We start from the raw sequence: 17,923 nt of genomic DNA on the forward strand, positions 1-17,923 counted from the left end.
CTGGATAGGTCATTAATATAAGATAGGTGGGGGTCCAACCATCGGCCCCCCGATGATCAGCTGTCATCACCTCTGGCAAGATGCAGGCAATGTTCAAAGTGGAAGAAAACCGCTCCGTACACTGCGGCCGCTGCCGGGTGCAGACCAGCTATTGAGGAGTACCGGAGGTGATCTGCAGTACCAGGCAGTGGCCACTGGGGTGCGCTCTGTGCACAAGTTACATCCAGCCGTTGCCAGAGCTATAAACAACTTATTGGTGGGGAGCCAAGAGTCGGACCTACAACGATCTGATATAGACCACCTATTTTATGCATAAATCATCTGCATTAAAGTATTAGAGAACGTCTTTAAGAGCCCTGCATTTTCAGAGCCAAACTTCAGTCAACATCTAATAACCAATTACAATGTCTTTCTTAGGACTCGTTCACACGAATGTATTTTCAGTACGAAAGTTGTCTGTGGAACAAATGGACGGCACTCAGACCAATGCTATTCAATGGGAAAGTGCAGAGGAGTCTTTTTTTTTTTTTGTCACTGATCGAATCTGTGTGTGAGCAAAAAATAAATAGAGAAAATGGCAGCATGTCCTCGTTTCATCCGTCAGACAAGATTCACCCATTCAAGTCTATGGGTACAGAAAAAAATCTGCTTTATACAGATACATTGCAATCCTGTAGCCCTGGAAACTGTAAATGGTTAAAAAGCCAGATTAGATCTGGACTGCACATGGACGACAAGTGAGAAAAGAATTCTCCCACTTTTCTGGATGAAACTCTGAATGATATTTTATCTGCTTGTGTGAACAGGCCCTTAGAGGTCTCGACAAGACGGAGGAGCTGATCCAGAGTGTCTAGGTAAAGCTAGCAGTCCAGGTAATGGCGGATACGGAGGCAACCATCCACATCGTGCTCCATGCCCTTCTAATCTGACCTCCGTGACAGTGATGCTCAGTGTAAAGCCTGAGCTCAGGAGATGTGGGCTCGGACCCTGTTCAGACACACTGGAACTGATCAATCTCCATTCAACATTATGAACATAAAACTGGAGCACTGGCCCCACTCAAATATATTGTATTATGGTCAAATCATTCCCTTTAGGAACTGAGTGATGTGTAATAGAGGAGGATAAGGCCCCCCGTATACAGCAATCTATTCTCTGATAGGCGAGAGGGAAGAGACTTCATCTCCTCCTTTCTGATAATGTCCCCTGTATCCTGGTGACAGTGATTGTGCCATCCCAGCAGGTGACACTAGAGCCGCTCCCCGCTCTTAGGCTATGTGCCCATGAAAACGCTTGTAAAACCGTCTGCCATGCAAAGCAATGTGAATTCAGATGTGCTGTGCACATGATGCGCTAATTAGAGAGCCGAATTCACATTGCGTTGCAAAACGCAGCATGACCATTTCTACCGCGATTACGCCGCAAATTCGCGACCATTGAAAAGCAGCAACCCCGCCGGTATATGTGGATTTGCTGCGTTTCAATTGAATTCAATGGCCGAGAATTTGCAGCGTAATCGGGGTGCGTGTGGTACCCAGGATGAAGAAGAGACTACAACTCCTCTTCATCCCGGCTACCAAGCGGTGAAAAAATGAAATAAATAAGTTAAAAATAAAAAAACCTATATACTCACCTCTCCGGTCTGCTCCCGGCGGCGATCCTCTCTCCTCGGCGTCCAGCGGTGTACTTGCAGGACCTGCGGTGACGTCATCTAGTCAGCTGATGGTCACGCGACCGCTGACGAAAGAGGTCAGGTGATGGTCGCGTGACCATCAGCTGACTAGATGACGTCACCGCAGATCCTGCCAGTATACCGCGGGACGCTGATGAGAGAGAACGCCGCCGGGAGGAGACTGGAGAGGTGAGTATACAGGTTTGTTTTTTATTTTTAACTTTTTAATTCTTTTTTTTTTTTTTACTATAGATGCAGCATTTAAAGCATCTAAGTTGGTCACACAATATAAATCCATGCCGGTTGCATGGATTTATATTGTGTGACCAACTTGTCAAGCACTTTTCCAAGTGATGCTCAAAATCACTTGGAAAGTGCTTGAAAAAATGCTGAAAAAACGCTGAAAAAACACTTCTCTCTAGCAGAAAAAATGCATGTAAATCTGCATGTAAATCTGCATGCGTTTTCTTCTGCCAGAGAGAGGCAAAAATGCTCTGCATCAAATCTGCTACGTGGGCACATAGCCTTAGCGTGTATGTGCTGTACTTATCATTCAGGACTGTGCAAAGACCTGCCTGTGACCAAAAGAACAACAAGGCTGTGTGCACACGCTGCAGATTTGGTGCGTTTTTCAATGGAACAGACTGCCACGAGAGGTGGTGAATTCTCCTTCAATGGAAGTCTTCAAACAGAGGCTGGACAGACATTTGTCTGAGATGGTTTAGTGAATCCTGCATTGAGCAGGGGTTGGACACTAGGACCCTGGAGGTTCCTCCAATTCTAATGTTCTAGGATTCTATGTATAAACACCAGCTGCAATCTTCCATGGAGAAGTAACTGTGGTTTCAGGAGAACTTGCAGCAGAAGGTCTGTGCCTTCCGGTAGCTCCTCCCCCTTCCGCTAGCTCCTCCCCCTTCCTTCTTTAAAGAGTATTAATAGCACTAACTGTCATCTATCTCACTAATAGGAAAGTTTGTCTTCACTGAATACAGATTTTACTGATGTTACCGCAAATTGAAACTGAAAGATCAATCCAGCAGGAAAAAGAAGACTTCTCTGATAAGATTATAAAATTACTTATTTTCATGTGTAATATTAATTTACAAAAAAAAAATAAAACAACGGTTATTCTTTAACTAATAAAGCACTTAGGACAGGGATTCATTAAGACTGGCCATATTCAAGCTGCTCTTGATGAGGGAGCGTGCTGGAGTCAGACGGTCCAGATTCATTAAGTGGCGCATGAATTATGCGCTTCTGACAAGTGGTGCGTGCACCTTGCCACAAATCTTACTCCAGTCACGGACTGGAGTAAGATTTCGGGTGTAAGGGAAGCCACAGTTCGCCATGAATTAGACAAGCTGTGGTGCCACACTTCCATCCTGCCCCAACTCTGCCCATTTTGGTGAAGCTGGGCAAAACTGACGTGAAAACACCAAAAGTCACAACATTTTTGATCAACTCAACAATGCACAAAAATTGTGACTTTTCAAAGTGATTTACACCAGAATTCTGGCATAATTGCATTCATCAATCAGGACTATAGTGTCCTAAGTTTTTATACTTCATTAAAACATCCTCCTCCTCCCAAGAGGTGGTCCTAGGTACTGACACTCGCAGTGTTCGGTCACTTCTGCTGCAGGACTGCTCGTCCGGCTTCTCGGTACAGATGAGATCCTCTATATACCTTGCCCTAATGAAGCCGGCACAGGACCACGTCCACAGCTGCCCCCTGTGTGTGGGGGCCGTCCACTTCTATTACAGGGTCCTAGTGACACGCCCCCTGGGCCATGTTGTGAAGCGTTGGGCATGCGGGGAATACCCGGAGCCGGATCTGATAGGGGTAGTAGTCCTCGTGGCGGTGACCCGGTCCGTGCCCAGGGTGTCAAACTAAGTGGCGGTGCTTGGCATAAGATGTTATATTGTTCGACTACGCCACCCGTGGATTGCGGTCAGTGGGGACCGCCGCTGCACTGCAGACCGCTGAGCCTGATGTTGGTTGTGCAGCTCAGTATGGGATGACTCCCCACGGGAGGAGTATTGCCTCAGGGCAGCTAGTGTGGAAATTGATGGGAGTGATGTTGTGAGGGTCCCAGTGCTAGTGGTGCTGGAGTGGCAAGGAATCACAGAGACTTGTGGTGCAGGTTTAAAGCTTTACTCACAGTTGTTGCTCCGGTCACTCCGGCCAGCAGTGACCACCCAAGCCGTGCTGCGTCCACCAGGTACGGGACTTGGCCAACTCCCAGGCAATTCCAGAGCGTGGTCCAGAGCTCCCCTCTCTCCCTTCCTACTGGCCGTCCCCACCAGGGACCCACCTTTGTCCGGCTCCCTCGGGCCTTCTGTTGGTGAAACCTTTCCCGGTTTCCCTGACCCTATATGGTATGCCTTCCTGGTGGATATGGTGAGGGGTCGCGCCAAGACTTGACCACGACCTCCGGTTCCTGGCTGAGGATAATTGGCCTCCACCAGTTTGGGATCCGGTACCCTGTTCTGCCAACCCTTCACCTGTTAACTCGTGGGATCTCAGGGTTCCCTCTTTTCTTGCGTCTCTGGGCCTTTCCTTGTGTTCCTGCTCCTTTCTGTTCCTTCTTCTTCTTCCTTCTCTCTCTCTGCCTCAGGCCTCCACTTCAGGCCTGGTTCTGGAACTGGGCCCGGACTGAGCCACAGCTCCCTGTCAGCCCTCTCTGGCTGAGCTCCTCTCCGAACTGAACTCCTCTCTGACTGCACTCCCCTGCCCTATCATGGTGCCCGCCTTATATACTCCCTTCTGACACCCGAGCCCAGGTGACCAGCACCCAATGGGCTCCTACCTATGCCCAGAGTCCCTCCCCTGTCTGCTCCTACACCACTGGGATATTCCTCCCCCCTCTCCACTCCAGCCAGGGACAGACGCTGTCGTACCTGCACATCAATCTGGTGGGAGTACCGTTGATCTGTCCCCCGGAAATGGGGTGAGTGTGGTGCATGCAGCTAACTGAGCCCCGTTCCACACTCCATCCTTACCCGGGAGTGGAATACCACACCTCTGGTTCGAGGTGCAATACCCCTGTAGCAGCCGAGCCCTCGGGGTGCTACACTAGTACGGAGTGATCAGCTCTGGATACAGTGGGGTGGTCTGCTCTGGCAATGTCATGTATACATTGCTGGGGGGCTCCCAGTGATGTCTGAGCACATAAGCTGAATCTATGGCAGTTATGTGATGGATCCTCGCAGTCAGTGATGGAGAGGAAAAGCCTCATGGAAGATTCAGCCGGACAAATCCACAACTGTGGACTGAATGGAGGCAGAGAAATCAGTGGCTGCAAACAAGACATTTCTTCTTGTAGATTCCCCGGATGATTGGGAATAGTTGCTTGAAGATGTAAGACCCCAGTCAGGTGGTCGCTGTTATTAACTCCTTTTGCCTAAAAAAAATACAAATAAAATCTGCAGTCACTTTTGATAATTTTTGGTCACAGCTTCTGGCCTTAGTCTTTCTCCTCTAATTCTATCCAGTAATGGAGATTACAATGATAGCATACACGGTGCCATCTAGAGCCCACAATACATTTATATGGAAAGGAGTTATAGAACATCAGAAAATGTCTGTTTTGTCACAGAAACAATCACATTAAATCGGATCTGTCACTTGTCATAAATATGTGACATTTATTTGGTGTAAATGCCGCTGTTCTTCTGAATCTGGGATTGGTTTTATTCCCTTTTCCATCGGCCACTCCACTCCTCTTACTTATATATTAATCTTCTCCCTTTAGCTAAGTGGTAGTGATACAAAACTCCTCTACATGGGAGGCTTTTTAACCCCTTAATGACCGGAGCATTTTCCATTTTTGCATTTTCATTTTTTGCTCCCCTTCTTCCCAGACCCATAGCCTTTTTATTTTTAGGTCAATATTGCCATGTGACGGCTTATTTTTTGCGGGACAAGTTGTACTTTTAAACGCCATCACTGGTTTTACCATATCATGTACTGGAGAACGGGGAAAAAAATTCCAAGCGCGGTGACATTGCAACAAAAAATTCAATTCCACGGTTGTTTTTTTTTTACCAGGTTCACTGAATGCTGTAACTGACCTGCAATTATGATTCTCCAGGTCATTACGAGTTTGTAGACACCAAACATGTATAGGTTCTTTTTTATTTAAGTGGTGAAAAAAAAATCCAAAGTTTGCTAAAAATGGCGCCATTTTCCGAGACCCGTAGAGTCTCCATTTTTCGGGATCTGGGGCCAAGTGAGGGCTTATTTTTTGCGTGTCGAGCTGATCGTCCGTTATTTCATTTTATTTCAATGTTGTGACGACCAAAAAACATAATTCTGGCGTTTAGAATTTTCTCGTTACGCCGTTTACCGATCGGATTAATTCTTTTTTTTATATTGATAGAATGGGCGATTCTGAACGCAGCAATACCAAATATGTGTTTTTTCTTTATTATTATTTTATTTTGAATGGGGCGAAAGGGGGCGATTTAAACTTTTATATATTGTTTTACCTTTTTCATATTTTTAAAAACATTTTTTTCCACTTTCCGCATGCTTCAATAGTCTCCACAGGAGACCAGAAGCTGCAGATACCTGATCGGCTCGGCTTCAGAAAGGCGATGAGCAGATTGCCTCTATGTAGCAGAAATGCTCTGTGCTATGAGCGCCAACCACTAGGTGGCGCTCATAGCAAGCAAGACATGAGAACCACAGGAGTCTGCTGCAGACCCCGGGTTGCCATGCCCACGCATCGGTAACCCGCGATCACGTGACAGGTCACCGATGGGCGGGGCTAATGTCGCTGGCCAGTAAGGGGTTAAAGACCACTCCGAGTTGGCTAAAAAGACTACTTTACACAAGGCATAAAATGCCATATTTTCTAAACGAAGGGGCACAGGAAAGAAAAACAAAATGACGCAGATTCATGAGAACGGAAAAAATTACACATTTATGTCAAGTGACAGCTTCTCTACAAAGGAAGTTGTTCAACAGAAAAAGTTGTCTTAATGTACTTAAAATAAAAACTGATGAAACTTCCTGTAACATGGCTGGGTGTGGACCCACTGCTCCTGGGGCCGGGCTGACCCTGGAGTGGCGTGACTAAGCAACTAACTGGTTTTCACTAGAGCCTCTGGTGGCGAGGATAGTCTTGGCCGCAGGTAGTCGCCAGGTACCACTCCTGATCTCTGCAGGACAAAGCAGGGTTAAATTCCTGCAGAGACCGGCCACGCCCCCTAAGGCCAAATGGAAAACACCATGCTGTTGCAGCTGTGCAGAGGAGAGCTGCAAGAGGCAAACCTCAGCGAGCCGACCTGATGGGAGGAGACGCCGAACGCTGACGATGGAGAGTAGGACGACGCTGAGGAGGCACGTGAGTTACTGCTGTGGCAGCACCCCCCTGACGCCCCACTCTTCTTTAGGCCAACCCGACGGAGAAACTGCTCAAAAATCACAGGGGGGAAGAGGGGGGAGAACGATGTTGTCGGCAGGCTCCCAAGACCTTTCCTCAGGACCGAAACCCCTCCAATCAACTAGACAGGCAGGTGTGGAGAAATGCTGCACAGTGAAAATGGTTTAAAATGTAGAAGTGTCTATTTTTATCAATTAACAAAATACAAAGTGAATGAACACAATACATCATCAAAGCATCAATTCTTCTGGATGCACTTACACAGTTTTGAAGGAACTCGACAGGGAGATTGTTCCGAACATCTTGGAGATCTAACCACAGATCCTATGTAGGCTTTTGCAAAACCTTCTGTCTCTTCATGTAATCCCAGACAAACTTGATGTTGAGATCAGGGCTCTGTGGGGACATATCATCACTTCCAGGACTCCTTTTTCTTCTTTATGCCATTTACAGTTCTTAATGACATTGGCTGTATATTTGTGGTCGTTTTGCTGCTGCAGAATAATGTTGGAGGCAATCAGACGCCTCCCTGATGGAATTGTATGATGGAGTCCTTAATGCTGAAAAATACAGGCAGATAATTAGCCATCAATCCTGACTAAATCCCTAACTCCATTTGCTAAATTGCATGGACCATCCACTGTGCTTCACTTGGCAATCAACCTCTGCCTTAACGAGACGCGCGTTCCAACAGTGCAGAGCAAATTCACACCACCTCCATACTGCGCAGCACAGCAACCAGGCAGTCTTCAAATTAATATGCCTTGAAGATCGCAGTCATACAGCTGAAGAGTTGTGGACAGCTCTCCAGGCTCAGTTTCAGCAATAGCTGTCTCCGCTGAACCTGGAGCCAGGGAAGGCCATGTACGATAACGGTGCGAACCTGTTTGCGGCTCTACGCCAAGGCGAACCCACACACGTGCTCTGCATGGCTCACGTCCTCAACCTGGTGGTACAGCGATTTCTCCGCCACTATCCCGGCCTGGATGAGCTGCTTCAGAAAGTCCGGAAGCTGTGTGCTCACTTCCGCCGTTCGCACCCCTCATGTCATCGACTTGCATTGATACAGAGGTCTTTCTCCATGACAGTTAACAGGTTGATAGTGATGTGCCAACGCGGTGGAATTCCACTCTGCACATGTTGCAGCGACTGTGGCAGCAGCAACGAGCCCTGACGCAGTATGTCATGTCGTATAGCCTGTGCCAACGCAGTACGGACGTGGGGCGTATCACGTTTACGGAGTGGGAACAGATTAAGGACCTCTGCACCCTTCTGCACAGTTTTGAAATGGCTATTATTAACCCCTTTACCCCCCAGGGTGGTTTACACGTTAATGACCAGGCCAATGTTTACAATTCTGACCACTGTCACTTTAGGAGGTAATTATTCTGAAACGCTTCAACGGATCCCGCTGATTATGCGAATGTTTTTTCGTGACATATTGTACTTCATGATAGTGGTAAAATTTCTTCAATATCACTTGCGTTTATTTGTGAAAAAATTTGAAATTTGGCGAAAATTTTGAAAATTTCACAATTTTCAAAATTTGAAATTTTATTCTGTTAAATCAGAGAGATATGTTACACAAAATAGTTAATAAATAACATTTCCCACATGTCTACTTTACATCAGCATAATTTTGGAACCAACATTTTTTTTTATTAGTGCGCTATAAGGGTTAAAATTTGATCAGCGATTTTTTTTAGTTCCACAAGGGTAAGAGGAGAAAATGGAACCTAAAAACTGTTGTGCAATTTCTCCTGAGTGCACCAATACCCCATATGTGGGGAAAATACACTGTTTGGGCGCACGTCAGGGTTCAGAAGGGAAGGAGCACTGTGTGACTTTTTGAACGCAAAATTGTCTGGAATCAAGAGCGGACGCCATGTCGCATTTCGGGAGCCCCTGATGTGCCGAAATAGTGGAAACCCCCCACAAGTGACCCCATTTTGGAAACTAGACCCCTCAAGAATTTTATCAAGGTGTATAGTGTACATTTTGAACCCAAAGGTACGACAGAATTTGATAATATTAGGTCAACATATTAAATAAGTTGTCATTAGTCTTGAGCGCAAGTGCTCGCTACTTGAGTTTGCATCGGGTACTCGGATATGCACCAAGTATCGCGGGTGCTCGAATGACATGCTCGAGTCCCCGCCCCGCATGTTTCACGGTTGTAAGACACCCAAAAAAAACATGCGGGGATCGCTCGTGCATGGCAGGCGATCCCAGCAACGTTTTTTTTTTTGGCCGCGAAGCATATGGGGCGGAGACTCGAGCATGTCACTCGAGCACCCGCGATACTCAGTGCATACCCGAATACCCGATGCAAACTCAAGTAGCGAGCACTTGCACTCAACAATGGTCGCCATATTATCTTTTTTTTTTTTCTTTACTTTTGAAAAAAAAAACAACCCTAGCCCCAACCCTAATACAACCCCAACCCTAACCCTAGCACATCTGTAACTCTAGAGTTTATTTTTTTACACCATTCCTCGCGTGGTATAAGTGATTAGACTACTTTATTGTTCGGGTCGGTGTGATTACAGCAATACCAGATTCATATCGGGCTTTTATGACTGACAGCAGTCACACACTAAAAGACGCTTTTTTTGCAAAGACTAGTGTTTGCATCACCATATTTTGAGAGCTATAATTTTTCCATATTTTGGCCGACAGAGTCATGTGATTTCTTGTTTTTTGCAGGACAAGTTGAGGTTTTTTTATTGGTACCATTTTCGGGCACGTGACATTTTTTTTCTATTCTGATTTTTGGGAGGCAGAATAAACAAAAAGCAACAATTCAGGAATTGTTTTTTTGCGTTTTTTTTTATGCCATTCCGCGTGTGGTAAAATTCATAATGCAGCGTTATTCTTCAGGTCAGTGCATTTTTTATATAGTTTTTTTTATGTTTTGCTGCTTTTACACAATAAAAACGATTTTCTAGAAAAAATATTTTTGTGTCGCTTTACACTGTGTTCCAAATTATTATGCAAATAATATTTTCTCAGATTTTCCCAAATTACCTATATGAATTGCAGTCATTGTAATTTTCCAGTCAAATAACTATTAGAGTACAATTGAAAGGTTTTTGTACAAACTGCCTATGATAACAGTATATTTTTTTAAAAATAAAACACTCAAACTGCACTCAAAATGCATGTTCCAAATTATTATGCACAGCAGAGTTTTCAACCTTTTCATTTTAATGAAGAACAAAAAAATGGGCATTTTTGAAATTATAAGCATTAGCAGGTTATTACACACTAAAATCAAACAGTTTTCAACTCAAAACTTTATTCTAGGTGATGGTACATTTGCACATAGGACCCCTTGTTCGAAAGGAGCTTCTGAACTCTCTCATTCATTGAATTTGTCAGGTTTTGGATGGTTTCTGCTTCAATTGTTTTGCATGAGGACAGAATACACTCCCAGAGCTGTTGCTTAGATGTGAACTGCCTCCCGCCATCATAGACACTCCTTTTGATGATGCTCCACAGGTGCTCAATGGGGTTGAGGTCAGGGGAGCATGGGGGCCACACCATAAGTTTGTCCCCTTTTATGCCCATAGCAGCCAGAGATGCAGATGTGTTATGTGCAGCATGAGACGGGGCATTATCATGCATGAAATGATCTCGATGGTCCAGATGGATGGAGTGGAGGATGGCTGGTTGATGGACACCCCATGAAGTTGACGCGCCCCTGGGCCTGTGTCGCGCTGCGTTGCGCACGCGGGAGCTTACCCGGAGCCGGATCTCTTGAGGGTTGTAGTCTCGTGGCGGTGATCCGGTCCGTGCCCAGGGAGTCAGACTAAGTGGCGCTGTATCAGCGGTAGATGATGGACGACTATGCCACCCGTTGAATGCAGCTATGGAGCTGCCGCTGCAGGGCAGACCGCTGAGGCCGGTGGAAGGATGGTGCAGCGTGGATGGTATAACCCCCAACGGGAGGGGTATGGCCTCAGGGCAGCCGACGTGGATGATGGGGGTAGCAGGAACCACTCAGAGACGATGCGGTGTAGTTCAGGGTCTTTACTGGTGACAAAGATAGACCCTCCCGGAGTACTGGCTAGCGGTTGGGGCCTGGTCAGTCCTTGAGCAGATGGGATCTCCCCTGGCCAGGCGGAGTTGTAGGCCTCCCAAACTAACGATACTCTTCTGGCTACCTTGCTAGAAGCGAGTATAAGTAGCCCACGTCCCTGAGTGTACCGTGTGGTGCTCACCCGTATGGCCGGTGACTCGGGGCCTTCTAGTAGCTTCCGCTCCACGACGGCGGTGCTGGTCCCATGCGTGTGACCGTGCCTTCGGGTTTCTTGGCCAGAGGACCTGAAATCCCCTGCCTGACGGATTCTGCTGCTGGGTAGGAGTTAGTCCCCACAGCCTCGGACTCCGGGTCCGGTAAGAAATCTTCTCAGTCAGGGCGAGCTCTGCAGCTGCCAGCCCCTGACTCTTTGTAACACTGCTCCCACAGAGCTCCTGTTGTTTCTTCCTATGCTGCTTCTCTTCTTCTACTTCTGGCATGGCCCAGGAGCTGGGCCCAGCCGGAGCCACAGCTCCCTGTCAGCCCTCCTGGCTGCACTCTCCCTCTGAACTCTCTAACCCTGCCTCAGCCCCAGGTTTATACAGGGGAAGTTCTTCCCCTCCCAGGACTGGGCAGGAGGTGTGGCATGCATAGGATTCCTGACCAAGAGACCTCCCACCTGCTCTCAGACGTAATATCTCTATCACTGTGGCAACCAGACCCCTGGGTGTCACACAAACACGGCTACGGCGCCAACAAGGAGGAGGTGGAGTAATGTTTTGGGCTGGAATCATGGGGAGAGAGATTGTCGGCCCTTTTAGGATCCCTGAAGGGGTAAAGATGAACTCCATAATGTATGTTGAGTTTCTCAAACAACACTTCCTGCCATGGTTCAAGAAGAAGAACCGTGCATTCCGCAGCAAGATCATTTTCATGCATGATAATGCCCCGTCTCATCCCGCACATAACACATCAGCATCTCTGGCTGCTATGGGCATAAAAGGGGACAAACTTATGGTGTGGCCCCCATGCTCCCCTGACCTCAACCCCATTGAGAACCTCTGGAGCATCATCAAAAGGAGTGTCTATGATGGCGGGAGGCAGTTCACATCTAAGCAACAGCTCTGGGAGGGTATTCTGTCCTCATGCAAAACAATTGAAGCAGAAACCATCCAAAACCTGACAAATTCAATGAATGAGAGAGTTCAGAAGCTCCTTTCGAACAAGGGGTCCTATGTGCAAATGTAACATCACCTAGAATAAAGTTTTAAGTTGAAAACTGTTTGATTTTAGTGTATAATAACCTGCTAATGCTTATAATTTCAAAAATGACCATTTTTTTGTTCTTTATTAAAATGAAAAGGTTGAAAACTCTGCTGTGCATAATAATTTGGAACATGCATTTTGAGTGCAGTTTGAGTGTTTTATTTTTTTAAAAATATACTGTTATCATAGGCAGTTTGTACAAAAACCTTTCAATTGTACTCTAATAGTTATTTGACTGGAAAATTACAATGACTGCAATTCATATAGGTAATTTGGGAAAATCTAAGAAAATATTATTTGCATAATAATTTGGAACACAGTGTATTCGGAGAGCTATAACTTTTTTTTTTCGGACAATGTTGCTGTGTGGTGGCTTGTGTTCTTGCGGGACAAGATGACGTTTTTAGCGGTACCATTTTTATTTACATTCGTCTTTTTGATTGCGTCTTATTCCATTTTTTGTTTGGCGGTATGATGATAAAGCATTATTTTTTGCTTCGTTTTATTTCTTTTTTTTTTTTTACTATGTTCACTAAAGGGGTTAACTAGTGGGACAGTTTTATAGGTCAGGTCGTTCCGGACACGGCGATGCCAAATATGTGTACTTTTATTGGTTTATTTTTTTTTTTCATAATAAATAAATATTATGGGTTCAATATATTTTTATTTTTTGGGGATTATTTTTTACTTTTTTATATTTCTACAATTTTTAAAAAATTTTTTTTTTTTTTTCCACTTTTCTACTTTTTTTTTTTACTTTTACACATTGTCCCACTATGGGACTTTCACTTTTTGTAGCCTGATCGGCTGCATGGCATAGAGAGCAGCAGCTCTCTTTGTCATGCAGCCTGTCATCGCTGCACACCGGGGAGACATTACTTTGGTCGCGCACTGCGCATGACCAAAGGAACGTCCTGCCTCCTGGTGACCCGGATGTTGTCATGATGACATCGGATCGTCATGGCAACATCCGGAAGCCGCCGCAGACATCGCTGGACGCCGGCAGGAGAGGAGAGTATACCGATCACCTCCCCCCTTGCCACCGCAATGTGCCGGGTGTCAGCTGTGACAATCAGCTGACACCCAGCGGCGATCGCCCCGCTTGTGTGCGGGCGCGATCGCAGCGCGCGTAATTATACGTAGCTGGTCCATAAGTCCCAGGGCACAGCTACGTACTATTACTGACAAGGTCAGAAAGGGGTTAAAATAGTTAGCGCTGACGATGCCATCATAAGCATCACTATTCCGGTCATACACATGCTGGAGCAGAATTTGAATAGTGTGCAGCACGAGGTGGTTGTCCCAGAAGAAGAGGAGGATGCGGAAGGGATAAGAATGTCTCAAAGTTCCAGACTATTGTCACACAGGCGGATGCCAAGTGACGGTGGATTCCGGCGATCGAGGGGTTTGGTGACACCAGACATACTGTTAGTGAAGGTGCAAGAGCCGAGGAACAAATGGAGGAGGAGGAGGAAGAAGTGATGGGCGAGTAGCTGTCAGAGGATAATCATCCCCTCTCTGTTGAACATGGTTTGCAGGAGGGGACTGAGGAAAAAAGCATCAGTGTTACGCAGCCAGCAACAGAGCCTGGCTTTGGATCACCTGGAAGAGCCTGACATACAAGTGCCTTCTTGATGCACTATAAGCAACATGATTCTCGTATAGTTAGGATTCGAAATAATGCTGACTACTGGGTTGCCACTCTTGTTAGATCCACGTTATAAGACTAAATTTTGCCAGATGCTTCCCGCCCTGGAAAGGGACCTGCTAATGTTGGAGTTTCGAAACAAGCTTTTAAGCAACCTTAATAGAGCTTTTCCCCAAGATAGGAGTGAGGCACACAGTGTGCGTCGCAGCTGTAGTCTTTCAACCTCCAGCACGTCAGTTTGTCAACGCCAAAACATTAGCAGCAGCAGCGTAAGTGGCAGAAGCAATTTCTGAGCCCTTTCACACATTTTTAGACCAGCTCATGCACCAGCACAACAGAGTACAAGTTTGACACATGGTAAACGACTGGAGAGGATGGTGGAGGAGTATCTAGAGCTCAATATGAATACCATCAGGGAGGATTTTAACCCTTTTACATTTTGGTCTTCAAAAATGGATCAATGGCCTGAGCTCGCCTGTCACGCCTTGGATGTTTTATCATGCCCGACAGCCAGCATTCCCTCAGAACGTGTCTTCAGCGCTGCTGGTCGTGTCCCGACGGATAAGCGCAGCCGGCTGTCCCATGAAAGTGTTGACCGCCTAACTTTCATCAAGATGAACAAGTCATGGATCTCCAAGGACTTTTGCACCATAACTGCAGACTGTACAGAGTAGGCGATGTTGTAGTTTTTAGTGTGCTGCATTGATCTTGCGGAATTGCGTCTGTGATGTGGGTTGTGTGCCTATTCTTGCTGCTGCTGCAGGTTTTAGGCCCTAATTTTTGGAAATGTGGGGAATCCTGATTAGATCTCCATCTACTGGGTTGGCTGTAGGGGAAGAGGTGTCCTTCCTAATTCTACAATTTCTACTGTGTGAAATTGATGCCACTTCGGTGGTTTTAGGCCCTAATTTAGGGAAATGTGAACACTCCTGATTGGATCTCGATGTGCTGGGTTGGCTGTATTTGAAGAGGTTTTGGTCTCCTTTACAATAGTTATACTCTAGTGAAATAAATTTTTTGGTGCAGATATTTTTCTCCACAAAAGGGGTACACAGACCTGATAAACTCAAAATTGGTATATAAAGCAGGCTACATCTCCGCTTAAAATTGTTTGGGACAGATATTGCTCTCCATACGGGGGGGGGGGGGGGTTGAGTAAGAGTAGTTCCGTGACCCTCGACTGTACTGTGCGGTCGGGGTAAGATGAGGAGGAGGGTGACTATGAAGGTGAGGAATGGGATAGCACATGGGATGATGAGGTTGTTCATCCAACTTGGTGTGAACCCAGAGGTACGCAGCTGAGTAGCTCATCTGAGGAGGTGGAGGAGGAAGACGAGAAGGTTACGTTGCGTCCTATGGCGCAGACACAAAGTAATGCAAACACGAGGAGCACTGCATCCTTCGCAACAACCGTGGCAGTGACCGGCAGCGGTCGCTGGTCTGCAGCTCGCAGGGGCGGCAAAGGTTGCCTAGTCTGGGCTTTTTTTTTTTTTGAGACCGCAAAGATGAGCCAGATCGCGTTATCTGCAAAGTTTGCGATAAAAAACTCAGTAGAGGGAAAAAGTGCTAATAATTTGACTACTACATGCATGAACCTTCACATGCGCACACAACATGTGTTACGCTGGTAATCTTACCGCGCTAAAATGCGGACCTCAACAACCATCAGCTGCCCCATCAACCGCATCAGCTGCTTCTTCCTCCTCCTCTGTTACCGTGCCAAGTATTGTCATGCAGGTCTCCCACCGCAGAACTTCTAGTTCTGTTCCCGCTCCAGTCAGGCTGAAAGAGAGCCTGTCAGCTGTATCAGAAGCAGACATGCCTGCTGTGTTTGTTTCACTGAGCACACCATGTTTCTCAATCCACTGTTACATCTGTGCTTGCACCTCACTCACGGTCCAGCAGTTTGTCCGTTTCACCATACTCCGCCCTCTATCAGCACCACAGCCCGCCCTCAGTCCCGCATTTGTGGTCACGTAAAAGATTGTTTCCTCCCACACATGACAAAGCTAAGAGGTCGAACTGCACCATCTCCAAACTGTTGGCCACGCAAATGGTGGTGTCAGTCCCTAATTTTTTGAACTGTGAACACTGCTGTATGACTGCTTTTTTACTGAGGAGGTAACCGGAGAACCTGAAGGAAACCCCCACAAACACGGGGAGAACATACAAACTACTTGCAGATGTTGTCGTCTATCATCATGGAGTTAGCTCGTTGTGTAGGAGACCGACCACCACTGCTGTCTACCTTGTGAACATTGTGTTGAAGCTTGCAGTCATTAGAAGCCTTTCGCCTTCATATTAATCGGTGCAGGGGTTTATCTGCTCAGTTGTGAGCTCTTGGAAGCTTACCGTGATTTAGGCTCTCACCAGATTTGTTCCATGCATCTCCCCTACTGTGATAACGCTGTACCCCAACACATCAGACTGTCGCCTACCATGGAAACCTTGAAAAAGAAGCTGAAGATCCACTTCTGACAAGCGTACAATATGTGGTAACCCTCACTCCAGCGTACTTTTGCACAACCAGCTGTACCCTGACCTACTGTATCCTCAACCATCCCTTGCAGATTGTTTGTGCACCCTCGCAGGCAGGGTCCTCTCTCCTCTTGTACCAGTCGGTGACCCCTTTTCACATGCAAAGCACCACGGAATAAATGTCGCTGCAATAGTAATAATAAATATAGTATTTGTACTCTGGCATCAATTGACCCACTTTCCTGGTGTCTACACCCTTAATTTGATGTGTTTTGACAGCTTTTGGGCCAGAGTGAAGGTGTTGCATATGCTTTTTTTTTTGTCCCCCCCCCCCCCACATTGAACAGTATGGTGTTCGGAAATGTTCGGCGAATGTCTAAATATTCTATGAACATTTCCGAACCGAACATTGAAATGTACAACTAGGAGGGACCGATGTGCAAAGAAAATATCACGTATACCAAGTGCACTGCCATGAGATTGTACATTATGAAGGCCTGGGATCAAACTATTTTAATAATAAAAAAATAAAAATAAACTGCTCCCACTGGGGGCCAGGAAGCAGAGAATGGGCCGGGGGTGAGACCCAGGAACAGTAAGAAGGAAAAAAATGACGAACACTCCACCATACCACAAACTCTGCCACCAGATATGAGTATCGACGCTCTCACCCTTCCACCAGCCCCAAAAGAGTGCAGGCAGTTAGGAGTGACCCGGGCACTCCTCAAGGTCAAGAACCAAAAGGCAGGTTACAGGGTCCTCTGCGACAGGCTTCTCCATACTGTCATGTAGGAATCTAACCAACTTGGCCAGTAAGCTCAAATCTCTGGACAGTGTCACAGAAGGTGGAGGAACGTCCCCCGGCCCTTGCGGCACATGAGGCATACATCCAGGAACTGGGGCTGGACCCTACTCATCGTGGCTGTGGTGTAATATGTGCAATGTAGGATACAGAGTTGAGCCGCTCTCTCGGAATAGCTAGGAATTAGTTTGTCTAAGCTGTAGGAAATGGAAGGGTAAAGAAGATTTCACTTCAGAACATGAAATGGGTCACCAGCCACATAGACCTGACCCAGGTAAACCGAGCCTGCCCTTTCCCATAAAGGCCCTCACTCCAAATCTAATAATTCAATAAGAGTGCTGCTATGCCAGAGAGGGGTATGATTGTGAGAAAAAGGAGCACAGAAAAGTTTCCATACCATGGTCTAGATTGATATAACCTGCATGAAAATCAGTTATGTATTGAAGGGGCCCTCTAGAACAGGGATGTCAAACTCAAACACACAGAGGGCCAAAATGACAAACTTGGACAAAGTCGTGAGCCAATCAGTATACAGTATAATGTGCCCCACATAGTCCTCCATACAGGGTAATGGGCCCCACATAGGGGTGGCGGTTCTGGTGCCGCAAGCCAAATATAAATCACCCTGCGGGCCAGAGCTTTCCAT

This window comes from Phyllobates terribilis, unplaced genomic scaffold, assembly GCF_046119375.1.
Source record: "Phyllobates terribilis strain yellow unplaced genomic scaffold, ASM4611937v1 Scaffold_8__6_contigs__length_399053987, whole genome shotgun sequence".
Taxonomy (NCBI): domain Eukaryota; kingdom Metazoa; phylum Chordata; class Amphibia; order Anura; family Dendrobatidae; genus Phyllobates; species Phyllobates terribilis.